The following is a 25,088-nucleotide window of genomic DNA, read 5'->3' as shown; positions in this document are numbered from 1 at the left end:
ATTAATATTTGGAGTGTGTTGTAGGGACGGGGAGAACAGTAAAAGTGAGGAACATTGTAACCCCAATTTGCAAGATGGTGGTGATTGCATGCGTCATATTATTTCATTCAGTTATAGGTTAGTTTGGAGAGACAGCATGGAAACAGGCCCTTCTGCTCCCCGCACACTAATACTATCCTACACACACACACACACACACTAGGGACAATTTACACACTTGTACTAAGCCAATTAACCTACAAACCTGTGTGGTCTTTGGAGCGTGGGAGGAACGTTTCTGATCAGCCATGATCATATTGATCAGCCATGATCATATTGAATGGCGGTGCAGGCTCGAAGGACCAAATGGCCTACTCCTGCACCTAATTTCTATGTTTTGTGGAATGGTCTTGACGAAACGATTAAACAAAGTATGAATAGAATGCAATTTTAAAAAATGTACAAAAGATCTTTGAAAAGTACAGTAATGAGGAAGGAGAATGTAAATCTCACAGATGCTTGTTCTTTTTCTTATTTTTTTCTTAATAGCTTGATTGGAGTAGCTTTATTTGAATTGTCTGTTTAGTTTATTTTATTGAATTTTGCATTTGTTAATGGCGATGATGTCCTGGTTGTGTTGCCCCTGGGCCTGGCCAAGCTGGCCCTCTGCAAGTCACAGGGCCAGGCAGAAGAGGGCTCTGCTGTATTTTGTATTATGGACGTGGGCTTGTCCGCATCCTTGTGTGTATTTTTGTAAATGGTTGATTAAAATTATTTTTGGTTAACAAAAAAAAAGAGTTGCGCGCAGATATCCCACAGCCTGCAGCAGGAAAATGTCCAGGTGACTTTGATCGGTGGACAGCAGAAAGCGTAGTATCGTCGTTCATGATGGGCAAATGACCTCTTCCTCTCCCGTGCTTTGGTCTCGTTGAGACGGGGACCTTGGTTGCAGACACGTTCTCATTGTACGCTACATTTAACGCCACGCCGTTAATCTGTGTTACAATTTGATGCAAAATGGCTCTCGGTTGTAAAGTTGAAGGGTCCTGCTGAAATATGGGAGGGAATGGAAGGTACGTGTGGTTCTTTGTGAGCTCGGAGTGGAACAAAAGGGCGGCATGGTTTGCGCAGCGGGTAGAGCTGCTGCCTCACAGCGCCAGAGATTCCGAGTTCGATCCTGGCCGCGGGAGCTCTCATTTGAAACTCACTGGATCTTGCACAAGGTTGCAAGCAGGCTGTTCATCCCGTGGCAGATGAGGAATATTGCTCGCAAGAGTCAGCTGGAAACTGCGCCTTCAATGCAACTTAGCGGCTTTGCGCGTCACAGCGGCCATGAAAGGGAAGGACAAGCGAGACACTGGGCAGTGGCAACAGATTTCTCTTACCCCCTCCATTCTGTCAGGCAGGCGTGGGTGGATTACACGAGTTGTCCTCCAGCAGGGAGACAAAAGCTTGCATCCTCCGAGCCCTCTCGCACCTTCCACCTCAGTTTGTTTGTTCTGTGCAGTCTTGTTTATGGAAACAAAGGACAAGCATTGACATGTAGCAAAACTGCAGAGGGAAATGCAGTGACAGACACGCTCTCGTTGTTACCATGCACTTTCATGTGTTACAATTTCATGCAAAATGGCTCTCAGTTGTAAACTTGAAGCTTAGAAACATAGACATAGAAACATAGACAATAGGTGCAGGAGTAGACCATTCGGCCCTTCAAGCCTGCACCGCCATTCAATATGATCATGGCTGATCATCCAACTCAGTATCCCATCCCTGCCTTCTCTCCATACCCCCTGATCCCTTTAGCCACAAGGGCCACATCTAACTCCCTCTTAAATATAGCCAATGAACTGTGTGGCCTCAACTACCTTCTGTGGCAGAGAATTCCACAGATTCACCACTCTCTGTGTGTGAAAAAAAAATGTTTTTCTCATCTCAGTCCAAAAAGACTTCCCTCTTATCCTTAAACTGTGTGACCCCTAGTTCTGGACTTCCCCAACATCGGGAACAATCTTCCTGCATCTAGCCTGTCCAACCCCTTAAGAATTTTGTAAGTTTCTATACGATCCCCCTCTCAATCTTCTAAATTCTAGAGAGTATAAACCAAGTCTATCCAGTCTTTCTTCATATGAAAGTCCTGACATCCCAGGAATCAGTCTGGTGAACCTTCTCTGTACTCCCTCTATGGCAATAATGTCCTTCCTCAGATTAGGAGACCAAAACTGTACGCAATACTCCAGGTGTGGTCTCACCAAGACCCTGTACAACTGCAGTAGAACCTCCCTGCTCCTATACTCAAATCCTCTATGGCAAGAATGTCTTTCCTCAGAAGCTTGCAAAAGGGTCTTGCTGAAATATGGGGAGGAATGCGATGCTTTGTGAGCTTGGAGTGGATAATAAGGGCGGGATAGTGGCACAGCGGGTAGAGCTGCTGCCTCACCGTGCCATAGTGGTGCAGTGTGAACATTTTTTACTGGGATATTCTTACCTTGCCTGGTTTCTTAAAGTTTGTAGTATCCTTCCACAAGTGTAGCTAGGTGTCCAAGTGGCTGAACACAGTGCTCAGTGCAACCTCCATCTTCCGCCAGCCATCTCTGGCTTGTGAGCATATTCAAATTCCAAACAGCTCTACTTTCTTTGCTCACACTCCTGCTGTGGCATTAAAGACATCCATTAGTTAAACTCAGCCCGTTTACACAAAGGTATCTTTGTAGCTTGACATTACGCGCATCTTCGCAAGGAAATGCAGACGCCGGTTAACACAAAAAAACACACAGAGGGTGCTGGAGTAACTCAGCAACGTTTCGGTCCGAAACCCGTAAGGGTTTCAGCATCTGCCTATGGAGAAGGATGGCCCGATACGTGACGTTTCCTTAGCAGAGATGCTGGAGTAACTCAGGGTCGGCAGCATCAGGCAGAGACATCTATGGAGATACAGGAAATAGGCAACGTTTCGGGCCGAAACCCATAAGGGTTTCGGCCCGAAACGTTGCCTATTTCCAGAAGGATTTCGGCCTGAAACGTTGCCTATTTCCTTAGCTCCATAGATGCTGCTGCACCATAAATGAGTGGGTCAGGCAGCATCTGTGGAGAACACGGATAGGTGACGTTTCACAGAGTGCTGGAGTAACTCAGCGGGTCAGGCAGCATCTGTGGAGAACATGGATAGGTGACGTTTCACAGAGTGCTGGAGTAACTCAGCGGGTCAGGCAGCATCTGTGGAGAACATGGATAGGTGACGTTTCACAGAGTGCTGGAGTAACTCAGCGGGTCAGGCAGCATCTGTGGAGAACACGGATAGGTGATGTTTCACAGAGTGCTGGAGTAACTCAGCGGGTCAGGCAGCATCTGTGGAGAACATGGATAGGTGACGTTTCACAGAGTGCTGGAGTAACTCAGCGGGTCAGGCAGCATCTGTGGAGAACATGGATAGGTGACGTTTCGCAGAGTGCTGGAGTAACTCAGCGGGACAGGCAGCATCTCTGGAGAGAGGGAATGGGTAACGTTTCAGGTCGAGACCCTTCAGCATTACCTATTCCTTAGAAACATAGAAAATAGGTGCAGGAGGAGGCCATTCGGACAATTTACTGAAGCCAATTAACCTACAAATCTGTACGTCTTTGGAATGTGGAAGGAAACCGGAGCTCCTGGAGAAGGTGACCTGTTTGCTTTGTTGTCACCTTCTCCTAGTTAAGAGTGATCTATTCTACATTTTCCTTGAACCTCATCTCTTTTGATGTCTCGTTTTCACACCTTACCCTTCCTTATCTCTGTGTCTCTCCCCCAAGTCTGAAGAAGGGTCTCGATCCTAAACGTCACCCATTCCTTCTCTCATAGAAACATAGAAAATAGGTGCAGGAGTAGAGGCCATTCGGCCCTTCGAGCCTGCACCGCCATTCAATATGATCATGGCTGATCATCCAACTCAGTATCCTGTACCTGCCTTCTCTCCATACCCCCTGGTCCCTTTAGCCACAAGGGCCACATCTAACTCCCTCTTAAATATAGCCAATGAACTGTGGCCTCAACTACCTACAGAGATGCCGCCTGTCCCACAGAGTTACTCCAGCATTTTGTGTTTGTCCTTTGAAGCAATGATCAGCTTTAGTTGAATGTAAGTGAGAGAGAAAATGAACTCAATGGAAAGGCTTCTTCCCCATGCAACGAGCCAACAGTCAGCTGTGCAAACTCTGGGTTTGATGCGCAAGACCACTTTGCCATCGGCGTTCTTGTTCCACTACTCTTGATCAACACAGTTGATTCTACCTTCAAACCCATCTGCTAAGGGACATAAATAATCACCTGTAGAAACACGAGAGGTCCTCCAGTGATCCAGGATTCTATGGAAACCATCAGACAGGTGGATGTCTTTCTTCCAAATAGGTACTTCATGTCTTCCAGATCATCTAACAGGCAAGATGTGGGAATGCACAGTAAATAGACAATAGACAATAGGTGCAGGAGTAGGCCATTCAGCCCATCGTTGGCTGATCATCCACTATCTAGCTCTCTCTTGAAAACATCCAGACAGCCTCCACCGCCCTCCGAGGCAGCGAATTCCACAGACTCACCACTCTCTGTGAGAAAAAGTGTTTCCTCGTCTCCGTTCTAAATGGCTTACTCCTTATTCTTAAACTGTGTGTGTATGCGTGTGTGGCCCCTGGTTCTGGAGTCCCCCAACATCGAGAACATGTTGTTTAAGAAGGAAATGCAGATGCTGGAAAATCGAAGGTAGACAAAAAAAGCTGGAGAAACTCAGCGGGTGCAGCAGCAGCATCTATGGAGCGAAGGAAATAGGCAACGTTTCGGGACGAAACCCTTCTTCAGACCCGAAATCCTGAAGGAAATAGGCAACGTTTCGGGACCCTTCTTCAACACCTTCTGCAGAGAAACTCCGAAATCCTGAAGGAAATAGGCAACGTTTCGGGACGAAACCCTTCTTCAGACCCGAAATCCTGAAGGAAATAGGCAACGTTTCGGGACGAAACCCTTCCGGGTTTCGGCCCGAAACGTTACCTATTTCCTTCGCTCCATAGATGCTGCTGCACCCGCTGAGTTTCTCCAGCTTTTTTGTGTACCATCGGGAACATGCTTCCTCTCTCTAGCATGTCCAAACCCTTAACAATCTTATATGTTTCAATGAGATAACCTCTCATCCTTTTAAACTCTAGAGTGTACAAGCCCAGCTGCTCCATTCTCTCAGCATAAGGTAGGGGAAGGATGAAGTCCCACAAATCCCATTTACATCAATGGTGGAGAAAGTCAAAAACTCTCATAATGTTATACACTTCTATCAGGTCCCCCCTCAACCTCTGACATTCCAGAAAAAAACAATCCAAGTCTGTCCAGCCTCTCCCTGTAGCTGAAACCCTCTAATCCCGGCAGCGTTCTGGTAAACCACCTCTGCACCCTCTCCAAAGCCCCTACATCCTCCCTGTAATGGGGGTGACCATGCACTGCTAATAAGAGGAAATTAAGTCCAGCCCCACTTCCAAGTTGGGAAGGGATGGCAAACTCAGCCCCAAAGCAGCGTAAATCAAACGTGACCACAGGAAGCAAGTCCCCGCTCATGTTGCTTTAGGAACGCGGGTCAAACGGGGCCTGCCTGCTCGAAAGGTGAACACTGAGCTCCCTGTGTTGCTGGAATCTGCTCAGTGCACAAGTTTTTTTTTTAATTTTTTTTTTTTATTTTATTTTTATTAGAAGTACGGTAAATTACAATACTACACAACACATATATCTTAATACATTTTTTGTACCGCTTCATTTTTTTTTGAGCTTTAAGAAAAAGGTAGAAGTAAGGAAAGTAAAGAAAGTGCAAGAGAGTCGTGCAGTGCAAGAGTGTTGGGAAAAGAAAGCCCCTTAGGAAAGAAGTTAGAGAAGGAAGTAAAGTGAGAAAATAGACCCTAGAAAAGAAAGAGAGAGAAAATAGAAACAATCGCTCTATTATAACATTAAACTCCGCAGAAAGGGGACTACCAACCAAGTCTGTTTTGTTATTTTACCTCCCGTTACCAGGTCCTGATACCACTTATTTATATATTTGTTTTTTTTTTTTTTAAATTACTATTGCACCTCATACTTGTAATAGGTCCAGAAACATAGACCACGTCTTTTGGAATTGGTCTGCTTTACCTGCTAGGAGGAATCTCATCTCTTCCAGATGTAATGTTTCAAACATATTTGATATCCACATATTTATTGTTGGTGTCGGCGCATTTTTCCAGAAAGTGCACAAGTTGAATACACATCACAACGGGAGGAGGACTTGGGACTTGCATGGGCCACAGTATTTCTCGTAGCAATGGGGTCCCGCTGTGCAGTGTCGAGAGGGAGGTGGCCCGCCGAGATCGAAGGGGGGGGGGGACTTGGCGGCGGGGGGGGGGGGGGCACCAATATCAATGGAGGGGGGGGCCGGGAGGGGGGGGCGCATAGAATGAAAGGGGGGGCACTTGCTGCGGCAGGCGGAACATAGGACGGTTCTGTGGACTGTTATAACTCTGTGTACTGCCCAGGTGAGGTTTGCTGTATGATTTTATTGGGCTGGTTGCAAAACAAAGCATTTCACTGTACCTCGGTGCATGTGATGTATTCAAGAGAGAGAGCTAGGTTTAGCTCTCAGAGCTAACGGAGTCAGGGGATATGGGGAGAAGGCAGGAAAGGGGAACTGATTGTGGACGATCAGCCACGATCATATTGAATGTGAGGCGGCAACTCTACCGCTGCGCCACTGTGCCGCCTGTTAGTCATAATCGCATTCCTAAGAAACCTCATGTCGTTGAAAATTATGATATAAAAACAACAGTGCCAATCGGGAAAAGGGGGTTGGGGCGAGAGAGATTTTGACTTGTAATAACAAAGTTCTTCCTCCTGCTAGATTTTCAAAAGTCTGTTTAATGGCTTTAAGTTTATTTTTGTTACTTCAATCGAATGATACTAAAGTTTAATAGAGTATCATTGCAGAAATGTGGCCAGAAAAGATCGTGCAGCGGCCGAGCTCTGGCTGTACCGCATCCTGCGCAAAGCCGCCCGCACGCCTTCTGTGAACGTGTTTAAGAACGAACTGCAGATGCTGGAAAAATCGAAAAATGCTGAAGAAGCTCAGCGGGTGTGACACTCAAGAATTGCATGAGGCTGCCTCACCCACTGAGTTTCTCCGGCATTTTTGTCTACCTTCTGTGAACACGTGGTTTGAGTCCTGCCATCCCGGGCGGGTTGGGGGCGGGATCCATGTGTACACGTGATAGATGTGGCCCGCCATCTGCTCACAGACATGCGTCCCGGCCCCTATACAGAACAAGGTTGCCCACCCCTGGGTTAAGTGAAAAGTCAAAATTTTAAAGTTTTAAACGTGAATAACTTGTAAAATATACCATCAACCTGAACAAAACTGGTTACAACACACCGCAGGACAATGGTGAGTAAGGTGGTCCAAAAATTGTAGCACTATCATGTACCGTTTTGCCATAATTCAGGCCATGAATCTCCGGTTTCCTCCCACACTCCAAAGACGTGCAGGTTTGTAGGTTAATTGGCTTGGTATAAGTGTAACTAGTGTGTGTAGGATAGTGTTAAGGGCCTGTCCCACTTGGCTATTTTTTTGGCGACTGCCGGCGTCATTGACTGATGTATCAGGTAATCGAAAAATACGCGCCGTGACGCGGCATGATGACGTATGACTCGTGGTGTTTTTTCAAGTGTCGCAACATTTTTTTTGTCACCGCTGGATTGTGAAATGTTCAAAATCTTTTGGCGACACTGATATGCCGCCGGCAGTCGCCGAAGAAAATCGCCAAGTGGGACGCCAGGCCCTTACGTGTGCGGGGATCGCCGGTTGGCGTGGACCAGGTGAGTCGAAGAGCCTGTTTCCACGCAGTATCTCTGTACTGAAACGAAATCTGAGGAAAGACATTCTTGCCATAGAGGAAGTACAGAGAAGGTTCACCAGACTGATTCCTGGGATGTCAGGACTTTCATATGAAGAAAGACTGGACAGACTCGGCTTGTACTCGCTAGAATTTAGAAGACTGAGGGGGGATCTTATAGAAACTTACAAAATTCTTAAGGGTAGGACAGGCTAGATGCAGGAAGATTGTTCCCGATGTTGGGGGAAGTCCAGAACAAGGGGTCACACAGTTTAAGGATAAGGGGGAAATCTTTTAGGACCGAGATGAGGAAAACATTTTTTTTCACACACAGAGAGTGGTGAATCTCTGGAATTCTCTGCCACAGAAGGTAGTTGAGGCCACAGTTCATTTCTATATTTAAGAGGGAGTTAGATTTGGCCCTTGTGGTTGAAGGGATCAGGGGGTATGGAGAGAAGGCAGGGATGGGATACTGAGTTGGATGATCAGCCATGATCATATTGAATGGCGGTGCAGGCTCGAAGGGCCGAATGGCCTCTACTCCTGCACCTATTTTCTATGTTTCTATGTTTCTATGAAATCAATATTCATACCTCTGGGGTGACTGCCAATCACCACCCCCCCCCCGGACACTTATTATTATTTATTCAAATCATTTGCTATGTCGCTCTTCCAGGGAGATGCTAAATGCATTTTGTTGTCTCTGTACTGTACACTGACAATGACAATTAAAATTGAATCTGAATCTGAATCTGAATCTAAGCTGCCCAAGCGAAATATGAGGTGGTGAGCTCAAATATTTGACTGCTTCTCAAAAAATTGGCAAAAGTCAGAGTAACACTATCACTCTCCATGCAGGGGATTCTGTGCGAAACCTGAGATTTTTCTGATCAGGTTTCAGACGAACATCTATCAGTAATCAGCTTTCCATGCATATCACCCCGTTTTTGACTAATCTGATCCAGCCCTTTGACGAGCAATGGCCATTAGTTGCACATGTTATTATCAGGTTACATTTCAAGTTTGTTTCATTCAAGATGAAGAAGGTTCACGTTTGCTGACCTGCCGAACCCCCCACACCAGTGTGGGTAGGAACTGCAGGTGCTGGTTTAAACTGAAGATGGACACAAAGTGCTGGAGTAACTCAGCGGGACAGGCAGCATCTCTGGAGAGAAGGAACGGGTGACGTTTCGGGTCGAGACCCTTCTTCAGAAGCAGGGCCTCCACCCGAAACGTCACCCAAACCTTTCCATCTAGTGGCACAGTTGGCAGAACCACTGCCTCACAGCGCCAGAGACACGCGTTCGATCCAAACCCCCTAGTGTTAATGTGTGGTGATCGCTGGTCGGTCAGCACTCGATGGGCTGAAGGGCCTGTTTCCACGCTGTGTCTCTACACTAAACTAAGCTTGTATGCTTGAACAGAATTGGCTGTAAAACCCTCCAGGAATACCGACCAGTGGAGAACATGGATAGGTGACGTTTCACAGAGTGCTGGAGTAACTCAGCGGGTCAGGCAGCATCTGTGGAGAACATGGATAGGTGACGTTTCACAGAGTGCTGGAGTAACTCAGCGGGTCAGGCAGCATCTGTGGAGAACAGGCAACGGATAGGGGAAACGTTTCACATTTCCAGAAGGATTTCGGCCCGAAACGTGCTGGAGTAAGCTCAGCGGAGTCAGGCAGCATCTGTGGAGAACATGGATAGGTGACGTTTCACAGAGTGCTGGAGTAACTCAGCAGCGGGGAGAACAGGCAGCATCTGTGGAGAACATGGATAGGTGACGTTTCACAGAGTGCTGGAGTAACTCAGTGGGTCAGGCAGCATCTATGGAGCTAAGGAAATAGGCAACGTTTCGGGCCGAAACCCATAAGGGTTTCGGCCCGAAACGTTGCCTATTTCCAGAAGGATTTCGGCCCGAAACGTTGCCTATTTCCTTAGCTCCATAGATGCTGCTGCACCAAAACTGAGTGGGTCCACTCCGACCAACGCTCACCCCATTAACTAGCACTATCCTACACACTAGGGGCAATTATTTTTTTTGCTGAAGCCAATTAACCTACAAATCTGCACGTCTCTTAAAAAATGTGTGGGAGGAAACCGGAGCGCCCGGAAAAAACCCACGCAGGTCAACGTGCAAACTCCGTACAGACAGCACCCGGAGTCAGGATGGAACCCGGGTCTCTGGCGCTGTGAGGCAGCAACTCTACCGCTGCGCCACCGTGCCGCCCATGTTCATCCTGGTGCTCTGGGTCTGTAGGTGTGCGGGGATCACTGGCCGGCATGGATACGGTGGGCCGAAGGGCCTGTTTCCGCGCTGTATCTCTAAAGTCTAGAGGGTGAGAGAAGGTGAGAGAAAGCGCGAGAGAAAGCACGAGAGAGAGAGAGATTGATGGGTGGAATCTGATACCTCTTTTAGACATTCAGCAGAGCCATCACAGGTCCTGCTACTCTGCTGCATAATTCCAAGACAATGTTATTCATGCATCTTTCCTGTCTGCACCTCACTGCATTACCCCAGGCCTCCAACTGGTTTCTCGATATTATTATAATTGGACCCAGTTCATCGTTCACAGATTCAGAAAGTAGACACAAAGTGCTGGAGTAACTCAGCAGGACAGACAGGCAGCATCGCTGGGGAGAAGGAATGGGTGACGTTTCGGGTCAAGACCCTTCTACAGATTCGGTGCTGGGAATCTTCATTCCAGCAACGCTCATTCTAACGAATGGCAAATCGGTCGCAACGGGAGGCGGAAGTGGAGAGAATGGAGATCTCGGCCTGACTTTAGCAGCGTTAAGCCGCAGTGAAGCTCTCCCACAGAGCAGCATGGCCCATGAACACTCTTGGCTAATTGAGAAGCAATTAGTATCGCTTGGGTTGGACTGAATCTTTGGTCTGTAATATGCTTGATTCAGGACTGTCATCTCGACACTGCTGCTGTGTCTGAACCATGAAACTCAAGGCTATGTGTTCTTTCATTTAGTTTAGAAATACAGCACGGAAACAGGCCCTTCGGCCCACCGGGTCCGTGCCGACAGGCGATCCCTGCACATTAACACTACCACACACACACACTAGGGACAGTTTTGACATTTACCTCTGGAGACTTTGCGTCCCCACCCAAGGTTTCCGTGCGGTTCCCGGAGGTTTTTGTCAGTCTCCCCACCTGCTTCCACTACCTGCAACCTCCGGGAACCGCACGGAAACCCTGGGTGGGGCGCAAAGTCTCCAGAGGTTTCCGTTCAGGTTTCCTAAGTGGGACAGGGGTATAAATACAAATTGGAGGAACAGCATCTCATATTTCACTTGGGCAGCTTACAGCCCAGTGGTATGAATATTGATTTCTCTAACTTCAAGTAACCCCGGCATTCCCTCTCTCCATCCCTCCTGTACCCAAGTCGCACCAGCTTCTTGTTCTCACCCAGCAAACAGCTAACAATGGCCCGTTTACTTTATCATCGTTACTTTTTTGCATATCTTTCCTCCATTTGTTCTATATCTCTCCACATCACCATCTATATCCCTCGTTTCCCTTATCACTGACTCTCAGTCTGAAGAAACGTCTCGACCCGAAACATCACTTATTCTTTCTCCCAAGAGAAGCTGCCCGTCCCACTGAGTTACTCCAGCATTTTGTGTCTATCTTTGGTTTAAACCAGCATCTGCAGTTCCTTCCCGCACATGATCGCTGCCTGCTCGTGTGTCTTTCTGAATTCTTCTTAAACCATCACTATCTTATCTGAATCTCCCAACACTCTGTGTAAAAAGTACCTGTCCCACATATCTCCATTAAACTTTCCCCCTCTAACCTTAACCCTACACCCTCTAGTTTATAACCTTTCCAAAATGAAGGCTCTCTCTGTCCAAGCGACCCACTCGTGGATGCGTTATTGCTGCGGCTTTTGTGGCCATTCGTGGTCTCCTCGTCGGAGGTCTTTAAAGACATACTGTAGATCATAACGTTTTAACAGTCACGGAACTAACCACAAAATCAACCCTGATTAAAACCAAATGCTGCAAGAGACAGTTTAACAACCAGCACAGCAAGAATAAACAGTGTACAACCATTTATCAAATGTCCAAAACAATTTACAATGCAACGCTCAAATAACAACTTGTCAGAGAAAATGCAGAGGACAGTTTACCATAAATATGAGTTACTTCTCAAAAATATGATCAGTATTTGGGACTGTACAAATTTCCTGCCTCAAACTCACATTTAAATCCGAAGAAGGGTTTTGTCCCGAAACGTTGCCCATTTCCTTCGCTCCATAGATGTGGCCTCACCCGCTGAGTTTCTCCAGCGTTTTTGTCTACCGTTAAATTTGGATATGAAGGTTTGTTCTTTCTCAGTGGATCGACGGTTCAGTCACGGTTTATTGTCACATGTACTTAGCTAAGAGATACAGCGTGGAAAAAGGCCCTTTGGCCCACGCCGACCCCGTACACTTGTTCTATCCTACACACTAGGGACAATTTACTGAAGCCAATTCACGCAGGTCACGGGGAGAACGTGCAAACTCCGTATAGACAGCACCCGTAGCCGGGATTGTACCCGGGTCTCTGGCGCTGTGAGGCGGCATAATCTTCAATACGTCTTTGAAGACCTCCGAAGAGGAGACCACGAATGGTCACAAAAGCCGCAACGAAGTTGGCAGCAATAATGCATCCACGAGTGGGTCGGATAGAGAGAGCCTTCATTTTGGAAAGGTTATAAACTAGAGGGTGTAGGGTTAAGGTGAGAGGGGACAAGTATTTTTACACTCCACCACTATGCCACCCTTGGGTACAGTGAAATTCCATTGTTTTCACACAGTTCAGTAAAAATCTTACTGTTTGTCGACAGGAACTTACTTCAGATCCTGGTGAACTTCTACCGCTGCACCATCGAGAGCATCCTTACTAACTGCATCACAGTATGGTATGGCAACTGCTCTGTCTCCGACCGGAAGGCATTGCAGAGGGTGGTGAAAATTGCCCAACGCATCACCGGTTCCTCGCTCCCCTCCATTGAGTCTGGCCAAAGCAAGCGCTGTCTGCGGAGGGCGCTCAGCATCGCCAAGGACTGCTCTCATCCCAACCATGGACTGTTTACCCTCCTACCATCCGGGAGGCGCTACAGGTCTCTCCGTTGCCGAACCAGCAGGTCGAGGAACAGCTTCTTTCCGGCGGCTGTCACTCTACTCAACAACGTACCTCGGTGACTGCCAATCACCACCCCCCCCCCCCCCCCCCCCCCCCCGGACACTTATTATTATTTATTCAAATCGTTTGCTATGTCGCTCTTCAAGGGAGATGCTAAATGCATTTCGTTGTCTCTGTACTGTACACTGACAATGACAATTAAAATTGAATCTGAATCTGAATCTGAATCAGTACAAGAGTGTGTAAGAAGGAACTGCAGATGCTGGTTTAAACAAAACGCTGGAGTAACTCAGCGGGGACAGGCAGCATCTCTGGGGAAAAGGAATGGGTGACGTTTCGGGTAGAGACCCTTCTTCAGAAGTACAAGAGTGTCGGAAATGTTAACCGAACCCAGGCAGACTGGACAAGATATAATTCCGAGAATGGCAATGGAGGCTTGGTGCAAATGATATCACGTCCCTTGAAGATTTAGTGTTGGGAAGAGGTTAGAATGGAGCTGGCGCCCATTAGGCCGGCCTGTTCAGTAACGCACACATGTGGCCACCGCATTTATAGATCGCAAAGTACTTTACAGAAACTCGCTGCGACACAACGAGTTAAGCACTTAAGCTAATTTCCAAAATATATTACCACCATGGAAAAACATAGCTGAGTGACACCAGACTAATTTGCAAAATCTGTTACTTATCAGGAGTAGATTTTTGTGGAAATTTCTGACAAGGATACTTATATTAGGTGAGTTTTCAATAGGAAATAGCAGAACATGTGGAAAGCATTTGTTATTTTAATATAGCCATTTCCCTGGCAACAAAGCTGCATATTAACTTATCTTTAAAAGCCTCAGTTGTATTCATTTCCTTATAACCATGTTTCATCACCATTATACAATTACTTAGAGATAATAACCAGTGTCATTTAATTATTTATCGTTCTTGTCAGATTAACATAAATTCAGAACTTTAAAAAAAATGGATTTAAAGAGTCTCAAACTTTTACGACTTTAACACAAAGTGCTGGAGGAACTGAGCAGGTCAGGCAACAGGGCACAGTGCTGGGCCCACTGCTGTTTGTCATCTACATCAATGATCAGGATGAGAATGTGCAGGTGAAGTCTGAAGAAGGATGCCAATCCTAAACGTCACCTATCCATGTTCTCCACAGATGCTGCCTGACCCGCTGAGTTATTCCAGCACTCTGTGAAACGTCACCTATCCATCTTCTCCACAGATGCTGCCTGACCCGCTGAGTTACTCCAGCACTCTGTGAAACGTCACCTATCCATCTTCTCCACAGATGCTGCCTGACCCGCTGAGTTACTCCAGCACTCTGTGAAACGTCACCTATCCATGTTCTCCACAGATGCTGCCTGACCCACTCAGTTATGGTGCAGCAGCATCTATGGAGCTAAGGAAATAGGCAACGTTTTGGGCCGAAATCCTTCTGGAAATAGGCAACGTTTTGGGCCGAAACGTTGCCTATTTCCTTAGCTCCACAGATGCTACCTGACCCGCTGAGTTACTCCAGCACTCTGTGAAACGTCACCTATCCATGTTCTCCACAGATGCTGCCTGACCCGCTGAGTTACTCCAGCACTCTGTGAAACGTCACCTATCCATGTTCTCCACAGATGCTGCCTGACCCGCTGAGTTACTCCAGCACTCTGTGTCCTTTCACTGTATTCTTCTTCTTGCGTATGGCGTGCACAGCCTAAAGTTGTAGGACAACTTGGTCTATTTGAACTGTGTGTTTGTGCACGTCAGGTTGATTGCATTAGTCGAAACAGGGTGGACCACGTTGCAATCTCCCATCCTTTCACTGTGAAAGTGTTCCTGTTCTCATAATCTGGTATACTGCTTATTCCAATTAAATCCCTCAGCGCTAGGCAGCAAACTGAGGGAAGGGAATTGGAATAGTGTTTGCATTACATCAAGTGTAGTAATTTATGCTCTCTGTATTTCAGTAACCCCTTTGAAAGAGTAGTAAGGCTTGTTTGTGGTGGGAAAAGCCTCCCTTGGTAAGCTATAAAAGTGTTAAACCTTGTCTGACTGAGCAATTTAGTAAGTGTTCACCATGCATTCTGCAGGCAGGCACTGTAAAATCACCCTCAACTCCTCAAGAAACACAGGGATATCACACAGAGGCTTTATGGGTCAATAGAAAAATTATTACTACTTTAATTGCATCAATTAACTCAAATTGTGATGATTTCTCTTGTGGAACAGGCACCTGCTGTTACTTAAATGCTCTTAAATATTCAAAGCATTCAAGAAGGAACTGCAGATGCTGGAAAATCGAAGGTAGACAAAAGTGCTGGAGAAACTCAGCGGGTGCAGCAGCATCTATGGAGCGAAGGAGATAGGCAACGTTTCGGGCCGAAACCCTTCTTCAGACTTCTGTCTAAAACTAAAAGAAACTGACATGATGACAGTAGATGCTTGAATGTTGAACAAAAGACAAAGTGCTGGAGGAACATTCAGTTTACAAACTCCAAAACAAAAGGCACCAACTCTCCAATTATTAGAGTATAAATGTGTATAAGTGGCCAAAGACATCCTGCCTTAAACATGTAAAGGACATTTTTAAGTCATCGAGGTTTGCTTAAACTGGGACCCAGCATGAACTTCATTGTTCCCATGCTGGCACTTTGCCTTTCAACAGCCCAATTAGCACGAGTTACATGTATCGATGTACGACATCGTTGTACATGAATGCCTCTTAAGCAGCCAGTAAGAGTTCAAAACACATCATCATCTCCCAGTCTGTATCCAGGACAAAAATTAACACTCGCTGGCCCAGACAACTGAGGCTCCTTTTAATTGGGCAGCGCAGTGGCTGAGCGGTAGAGTTGCCGCCTCACAGCACCAGAGACCCTGGTTCAATCCTGACTACAGGTGCTGTCTGTACGGAGTTTGCATGTTCTCCCCGTGACCGCGTGGGTTTTCTCCGGGTGCTCCGGTTTCCTCCCACACTCCAAAGAAGTGCGGGTTTGCAGGTTAATTGGCTTGCTAAAATTATAAATTGTCCCTAATGTGTGTGTGTGTTGTGTGTGGGATGGTGTTAGTGTGCGGGGATCGCTGGCCGGCACAGACTCGGTGGGCCGAAGGGCTTCGAAGTCCGAAGTCAGCCAGCGCCGCGATGGCGAGTCCACGGGCTCTGCCACCAGAGCCTCGAGGTCGATTCCAGTTGGAGGCCGCCAGCTCCACGATATTAGGCCTCAGCGCAGACGGAGGCGGAGATACGACAAAGAAAAGGTCGCATCCCCATTGAAGGAAGAGATTTTGTTTTAAGTTTCCCCCACCCCCCCCACATTTACACAACTAAAAATAAACTAAAACATACATCTAACAAGACAAAAGAAAACATAAAAAGGAAAAGACAGACGGACTGGTTGGAGAACTGGGAAGGGGGGGTGGGGGGATGGAGAGAAGGGGAAAGCAAGGGCTATTTGAAGTTAGAGAAGTCAATGTTCATACCGCTGGGGTGTAAACTACCCAAGTGAAATATGAGGTGCTGCTCCTCCAATTTGCGCTGGGCCTCACTCTGACAATGGAGGAGGCCCAGGACGGAAAGGTCAGTGTGGGGAATGGGAGGGGAGTTAAAGTTTTTGGCAACCGGGAGATCAGGTGTGTGTAGGCGGACTGTGCGGAGGTGTTCAGCGAAACGATCGTTGATTCTGGGCATGGCCTCGCCGATATACAGGAGTCCTTCCTTATCTCTGTGTCTCCCTCTCCCCCGACTCTCAGTCTGAAGAAGGGTCTCGACCCCAAAACGTTGCCCATTCCTCCTCATCTTTTCATTTCACTGCACATCCCGTATGTGGATGTGGCGAATAAACTTGACTTGACTCTCCAGAGATACTTACTGCCTGTCCCTGGAGTATTGCGTACAGTTTTGGTCTCCAAATCTGAGGAAGGACATTATTGCCATAGAGGGAGTGCAGAGACGGTTCACCAGACTGATTCCTGGGATGTCAGGACTGTCTTATGAAGAAAGACTGGATAGACTTGGTTTATACTCTCTAGAATTTAGAAGATTGAGAGGGGATCTTATAGAAACTTACAAAATTCTTAAGGGGTTGGACAGGCTAGATGCAGGAAGATTGTTCCCGATGTAAGGGAAGTCCAGGACAAGGGGTCACAGCTTAAGGATAAAGGGGAAATCCTTTAAAACCGAGATGAGAAGAACTTTTTTCACACAGAGAGTGGTGAATCTCTGGAACTCTCTGCCACAGAGGGTAGTTGAGGCCAGTTCATTGGCTATATTTAAGAGGGTTAGATGTGATGTGGCTAAGGGGATCAGGGGGTATGGAGAGAAGGCAGGTACGGGATACTGAGTTGGATGATCAGCCATGATCATATTGAATGGCGAATGGTGCAGGCTCGAAGGGCCGAATGGCCTACTCCTGCACCTAATTTCTATGTTTCTATGTCCCGCTGAGTTACTCCAGCACGTTGTGTCTATCTGCGATGAGAGGATTGCTACTTAACAACGCAATGGGCCCGTTCCCGATTTCAGAGTGCTGATAGACCGGAGCACAAGCAGTATTTTGCTCGGGAAGAATGCAGCTTTTATTCAGCCTTGTCACACGAGTGAGTGTTTGCTGAATTAATCGCACACATCAAAGGTTAACAGTTTACACCAAGTCCTGCAAGCGACCTCTTGACGACACGAACCGTTTAACCTCCGCCAAGAATGACTGCTCCACATCCAAAGATGTGTCAGGTCATTATAGTTAAGATAAAGCATTGAAAAGCAAGCACTTCTATTCCCAGTGTTTAAGAAGGAACTGTGCAGATGCTGGAGAATCGAAGGTTACACAAAAAAGCTGGAGAAACTCAGCGGGTGCAGCAGCATCTATGGAGCGAAGGAAATAGGCAACGTTTCGGCCCGAAACCCTTCTGGAAATAGGCAACGTTTCGGGCCGAAACCCGGAAGGGTTTCGACCCGAAACGTTACCTATTTCCTTAGCTCCATAGATGCTGCTGCACCCGCTGAGTTACTCCAGCTTTTTTGTGTAACCTTCACTTCTATTCCCACATGGGGTCAAGTCATATACTTCTCTTATCAATGCCAACGTACTCTTGGATCAGATCCTGCCACTTTCTAATGTTGCCCAAACCATTCACACAACAGCCGTTTCTTGCCATAGAGGGAGTACAGAGAAGGTTCACCAGACTGATTCCTGTGATGCCAGGACTTTCATATGAAGAAAGACTGGATAGACTCGGCTTGCACTCGCTAGAATTTAGAAGATTGAGGGGGGATCTTATAGAAACTTACAAAATTCCTAAGGGGTTGGACAGGCTAGATGCAGGAAGATTGTTCCCGATGTTGGGGAAGTCCAGAACAAGGGGCCAAACACAGTTTAAGGATAAGGGGGAAATCTTTTAGGACCGAGATGAGAAAAACATTTTTTTTCACACACAGAGAGTGGTGAATCTCTGGAATTCTCTGCCACAGAAGGTAGTTGAAGCCACAGGAAGAAGAAGGGTTTCGGCCCGAAACGTTGCCTATTTCCTTCGCTCCATAGATGCTGCTGCACCCGCTGAGTTTCTCCAGCTTTTTTGTGTAACCTTCGATTCTCCAGCATCTGCAGTTCCCTCTTAAACATAGTTGAGGCCACAGTTCATTGGCTATATTAAAGAGGGAGTTAGATGTGGCCCTTGTGGCTAAAGGGATCAGGGGGTAATGGAGAGAAGGCAGGTACAGGATACTGAGTTGGATGATCAGCCGTGATCATATTGAATGGTGAACGGTGCAGACTCGAAGGGCCAAATGGCCTACTCCTGCACCTATTGTCTATGTTTCACTAGACGAGCAGTCCTTCTTGTCTCCAACTCAGCCACGATTTACCAATCACACAGAGACGATGGCTAGAGCAAGTACTAAAGACAGACACAAAAAGTTCAGATTGAAGACAGAAGATATTACATGTTGGGACACTTCTTCAGATGGTTAAATGAGAAAGGGCCCAGCAAGAGATCAAATGAGCTGTTCGCCTCAGGATTCCTTTTCCTTTTTACAGAAGTTTTCATTTAATGAAATGATCCGTCAAGCCCAGTTCGACAAGTGATTCTTCCCCTGGGCCGGGGTCCGTGTAGCTCTGCGGCTAATTAAGTGCCAAGTTAATAGAGACAGCTTGTTACCCCCGAGATTCCATCTCGCCCCATCGAAATTAACGCAACTTATCAACATCAAACAGGGGGAAAGAAGGATGGATTTACTGATCAAGGCCTTCTAACATGAAGGCCAGGAAGTAATAGCCACAGTCCCAGGACTTTGCAGGAAGTTTGCTGATTGCAAATAAGGAACCCCTAGCCTGTTATTTCCCAATCAACACCCCCAGTGTGTGGCATCTCTCAATGGGACAGCTTGATTGGATGTCCTGTTGTCTTCCATTTCCGAGAAATGCACTGCAGTTCAGAAGTTCAGAAGTTCTAAGAGCAGAATGAGGCCACTCAGCCCATCAAGTCTACTCCACCATTCAAACGTGGCTGATCTACCTCTCCCTCTCAACACCATTCTCCCCGTAAACCCTGACACCCGTACTAATCAAGAATCTGTCAATCTCCGCCTTAAAAATAACCATTGACTTGGCCTCCACAGCCGTCTGTGGCAATGAATTCCACAGATTCACCACCCTCTGACTAAAGAAATTCCTCCTCATCTCTTATCTATATAAAGTTTCCAAGATTATCTAAAGGTACATCCTTTTATTCTGAGGCTGTGCCCTCTGGTTCCCAAACTCTACCACTAGAGTCATAGAGTTCTACAGCGTGAAAACAGGCCGGCACAACTTGCCCACACCGACCAACAGAGTGCTGGAGTAACTCAGCGGGTCAGGCAGCATCTGTGGAGAACATGGATAGGTGACGTTTCACAGAGTGCTGGAGTAACTCAGCTGGTCAGGCAGCATCTGAGGGGAACATCTATAGGTGCCGATACACAGAGTGCTGGAGTAACTCAGCGGGTCAGGCAGCATCTGGGGAGAACATGGATAGGTGACGTTTCACAGAGTGCTGGAGCAACTCAGCGGGTCAGGCAGCATCTGTGGGGAAACATGGATAGGTGACGTTCAACAGAGTGCTGGAGTAACTCAGCGGGTCAGGCAGCATCTGTGGAGAACATGGATAGGTGACGTTTCACAGAGTGCTGGAGTAACTCAGCGGGTCAGGCAGCATCTGTGGAGAACATGGATAGATGACGTTTCACAGAGTGCTGGAGTAACTCAGCGGGTCAGGCAGCATCTGTTTAGGGAACAGATCAGGGCGTTTAGCGCAGTGGGGCGGCATGGTGGTGCAGCAGTAGAATTGCTACCTTTCAGCGCCAGAGACCCATGTTTGATCCTGACTAAAGGTGCTGTCTGTGTGGAGTGTGCACGTTCTCCCCGTGGGTTTTCTCCGGGTGCTCCGGTTTCCTCGAAACGTCACCCATGCCTTCTCTCCAAAGATGCTGCCTGTCCCGCTGAGTTACTCCAGCGATTTGCGTCTATCTTCGGTTTAAATCAGCGTCTGCAGTTCCTCCCTGAACATTAACATTCCCAACCTGGTGTAGATTTGAAACTGCAGTCGGAGTAGTGAGTGTGTTACTCATTACCCCAGGACCCATCTCCTGAGCAGAGAGGGCAAAGCAGAACGAGAGCGGCAAAAGTTGCTGATCCTGATCAGTGTGGTGACCCCTGAAGGCTGTGTGGTGTCAGGCAGGGGCCAAGCTCGAGCCTAGCAGCGTTGCTTGCTCACAGCCACTGCTGGACACAGAGGGAAGAGTGCTGGGTCAGTTGCCATGCAGCAGAGAGAGGCCAGAACAAAAAAAAACATCACAAAGCACAACCAGAAACCAGGAGCCAACCCCAGTAAAAAAAAAGACACAAATTGCTGGAGTAACTCAACGGGACAGGTCATAAGGGATAGGAGAAGAATTAGGCCATTCAGCCCATCGAGTCTACTCCGCCATTCAATCATGGCTGATCTATCTCTAGGAGAGATCCCTAACCCATTCTCCTGCCTTTGCCCCATAACCTCTGACACCCGTACTAATCAAGAATCTATCTATCTATCTATCTATCTATCTATCTATCTATATCTATCTATCTATCTATCTATCTATCTATCTATCTATCTATCTATCTATCTATCTATCTATCTATCTTTCTGTCTGAAGAAGGGTTTTGTCCCGAAACGTTGCCTATTTCCTTTGCTCCATAGATGCTGCTGCACCCGCTGAGTTTCTCCAGCATTTTTGTCTACCATCTATCTATCTCTGCTTTAAAATCCTTGGTCCCCACAGCCGCCTGTGGCAAAGAATTCCACAGATTCACCACCCTCTGACTCAAGAATGACAGGCAGCATCTCCGGATAGAAGGAACGGGTGACGTTTCGGGTCGAGACCCTACTTCATGCTGAATCAGGGGAGAGGCAGACACGGAGATAAGGAAGAGTAAGGTGTGAAAACCAGACAAAGGGGGTGGAGATCAAGGAACATGCAGAATAGATCATTGTTAGCTGGGAGAAGGTGACCACAACGCAAACAGAGATAAAATGTAAACGAGGACAGTCAGACTACTTCGGAGAACTGGGAAGGAGGGGGGGGGGGGGGGGGGGGGGGGGGGGGGGGGGGGGGGGTGATGGAGAGAGAGGGAAGGTAAGGGTTACATCTCTGGAGAAACATTTCTAGATAATATTTCAGGTCTGAAGAAGGGGTCCCGACCCAAAACGTCACCTGAGGAAATTCACAGCTCTCTCTAAACTTGCCAGTTTGCCAAAACGCTGACTGTTCCTTCCCAACCCTTCCATGATCTAGCCGAGTGGAAGACACGTTCGTTCCCCCGCACCCCACAATCAGTCTGGAGAAGGGTCCCGACCCGAAACGTCACCTATCCATGTTCTCCACAGATGCTGCCTGACCCGCTGAGTTACTCCAGCACTCTGTGAAACGTCACCTATCCGTGTTCTCCACAGATGCTGCCTGACCCGCTGAGTTACTCCAGCACTCTGTGAAACGTCACCTATCCATGTTCTCCACAGATGCTGCCTGACCCGCTGAGTTACTCCAGCACTCTGTGAAACGTCACCTATCCATGTTCTCCACAGATGCTGCCTGACCCACTCAGTTATGGTGCAGCAGCATCTATGGAGCTAAGGAAATAGGCAACGTTTCGGGCCGAAATCCTTCTGGAAATAGGCAACGTTTCGGGCCGAAACCCTTACGGGTTTCGGCCCGAAACGTTGCCTATTTCCTTAGCTCCACAGATGCTGCCTGACCCGCTGAGTTACTCCAGCACTCTCTGAAACGTCACCTATCCATGTTCTCCACAGATGCTGCCTGACCCGCTGAGTTACTCCAGCACTCTGTGAAACGTCACCTATCCATGTTCTTCAAAAACAATTCCCTTTCCAAAGTAACTACTGGGAAAACCCAATTCACCAGCGAGTTGACAATGTATTAGAACTAATGACCGCTGAAACAACGTCCTCACAGTGGTGAAAGTTCTCCCACTGACTAGTTCTCGCACCACACTAACGGAGGAAAAAATTCCCCGAAACATGTCACACTTGTTACAACGTCTCCACACGCACTGCCCCGGGATTAATATACAGAATGCAAACATTAAAACAAAACAAACTTGACCCCACCAGCATTACTTTTTTTTTTTAAAGTTGCAATAATATTACATGCAAAATAGAGTTTTTAAGTCTTTCCAAATTTTTCATCCTGAAATTCTGTAATTCGTTATTTAAAAACAAAATCTTATCGCCACGTTTAATTCTGTCCGTCCATTGCCGCTACTAATACAAAGAGTGTCACAACTTTATCCAGAGGCGAGAATAGTTCATGCATTTACAGATCTTCCTGTTTACCCTGAGTACCTGAGTCTTCAAAAGTTCTTCCTTGTCATCATTCCCATCATTCCAGCCTGACGAGGAAATCAAACTCACGGCAGTAAGTGGGAAGCTTCTTTTCCTGAAGTCATTCCAAGTTTGGGATTGAGTTGGACTCCTGCCCACAATGGGGAAAACAAGATCCAAACTCTCACTCAGTCAGAAGCAAGGCGTTGAATCAATCAGTGGCGTGCTGGATTGAGAGCAGTCTCTTGTGTTGTGTGGGCCAACATACACTCTCTTAAAGGGGCAGGACCAGTGCAAGGGAACTTCGCCTCATTTGAGGTGGAGCGCAGACAAATGATAGGAAGGAAACGAGGAGTCATATTCTTAGATGTTGGATGTTTCAGAGCTGATTGGGAATTTGCATCTGCAGAAGTTAATTAATGTTAAGCACATGGGCAATGTTTATAGTGCTGCTGGAATCTGTAAAGGAAACCAGGAACTGCTTGGAGATTTATTAAAAGCATTTAATGTCACCTCTTTACTGTTCTGTCCAGGGGGATGTCTTCTGTCACTCCCTCGTTTGGGGTTCTCGGGATTCACTGCAATTAGTGCCAGTGCAAGGAGTCGTGAGCACCAGGTTACACAGCTTGATGCATGCAACCGGGCTCGTAAATAAAGGACAGCACCATTAGCCACAGGATGTCCCCTCATAGGAGTCTGTGGAATTTCAGAAAATATTCAACCAGTCATGGTGACCTCATTATCCGGGAGCTGGTGAGTTATGTGGGTCAGGTCACAAATGGAACCTCTCTGCACCCTCTGGACTCCATTAAGATATATTTCACTCTCCTCACTCCCCCCAAATTTGAAAACCGTTTGCACGAAACATTATGTTTCCTGTGATCCACCAGCCTCTGGCGATAATTAGATAGATGAAGGAAGATTTCACTTTGGACTTTAGAGGTACAGCACAGAAACAGGCCCTTCAGCCCACCGAGTCCGCACTGACCAGCGATCCAACACTAACACTATCCTGGAAACACTAGAAACATATAAACATAGACAATAGGTGCAGGAGTAGAGGCCATTCGGCCCTTCGAGCCTGCACCATTCGCCATTCAATATGATCATGGCTGATCATCCAACTCAGTATCCTGTACCTGCCTTCTCTCCCTACCCCCTGATCCCTTTAGCCACAAGGGCCACGTCTAACTCCCTCTTAAATACAGCCAATGAACTGTGTGGCCTCAACTACCTTCTGTGGCAGAGAATTCCACAGATTCACCACTCCCTGTGTGTGAAAAATGTTTTTCTCTTCAATTTACAATTTCACCGAAGCCAATTAACCTACAAACCTGCACGGCTTTGGAGTGTGGGAGGAAACCGGAGCGCCCGCAGGCTTGTAAGGCAGAAACTCCACCGCTGCGCCACCGTGACCGCCCATCTCAACCCTCTTGTTCCCCGTACTGCGTGCATTCAAGTTCGGTGGACGCAGCCCAGACCATCACACACACACACACAACCAACCTCCCTTCCATCGCCTCCATCTACACCTCACGCTGCCTCGGCAAGGCCAGCAGCATCATCAAGGACCAGTCTCACCCCCCGGCCACTCCCTCTTCTCCCCTCTCCCATCGGGCAAGAGGTACAGAAGTGTGAAAACAAACGCACACACACCTCCAGATTCAGGGACAGTTTCTTCCCAGCTGTTATCGGGCATCTGAACCATCCTACCACAGCCAGAGAGCGGTCCTGAACTACTATCTACCTCATTGTGGAGACCCTCGGACTATTTTTGATTGGACTTTACTGGGCTTTACCTTGCACTAAACGTTATTCCCTTATCCTATATCTGTACACCGTAAATGGCTCGATTGTAATCACGTATTGTCTTTCCGCTGACTGGTTAGCACGCAACAGAAGCTTTTCACTGTACCTCAGTACACGTTTTTTTGCCGATTTTGCAGATTCCAACCCTCCAGTAGTACTTGGAAAGAATAGGGTGAATGTACAGTCTTTTACCCAGTACGAATGTCGATGAGGCTGCATTTTGGAGTACTGTGTTCAGTTTTGGAGGACAGATGCCATTAATATGCAAAGAAATCCCTGGTAGTGAAGATTTACGGGAATGTTACCAGGACCTGTGTGCCTGAGCTTTAGGGAGAGGTTTGGTCAGCTCGGACTCTATTCCTTGGAGCACAGGAGGCTGAGGTATGACTTATAGAGGTGTATACGATCATGAGGGGACAGATAGGGTGAATATATAGCATATTTTTCC

At 47.2% G+C, this 25,088-nt stretch overlaps 1 long non-coding RNA gene across 2 annotated transcripts; it reads right to left on the bottom strand.

Annotated features, from left to right (window-relative positions):
- Positions 1–1,051: 1,051 nt before the first annotated feature.
- On the bottom strand, positions 1,052–23,945 carry LOC129714729 (uncharacterized). Of its 2 annotated transcripts, none has more exons than XR_008726387.1 (4): positions 22,853–23,945; positions 4,279–4,382; positions 2,465–2,625; positions 1,052–1,487 (listed from the first exon to the last, which is right to left on the bottom strand). It is a non-coding gene; the product is annotated as an uncharacterized LOC129714729 (long non-coding RNA). The 2 variants fall into 2 exon arrangements; XR_008726386.1 differs by having other exon boundaries at positions 2,465–2,628; positions 22,853–23,943.
- Positions 23,946–25,088: the final 1,143 nt, after the last annotated feature.

This window comes from Leucoraja erinacea, chromosome 40 (assembly GCF_028641065.1).
Source record: "Leucoraja erinacea ecotype New England chromosome 40, Leri_hhj_1, whole genome shotgun sequence".
In the NCBI taxonomy this organism is placed as follows: domain Eukaryota; kingdom Metazoa; phylum Chordata; class Chondrichthyes; order Rajiformes; family Rajidae; genus Leucoraja; species Leucoraja erinaceus.
Note: the sequence above shows the minus strand (reverse complement) of the source record. Positions and strands in the feature narration are given on the sequence as shown.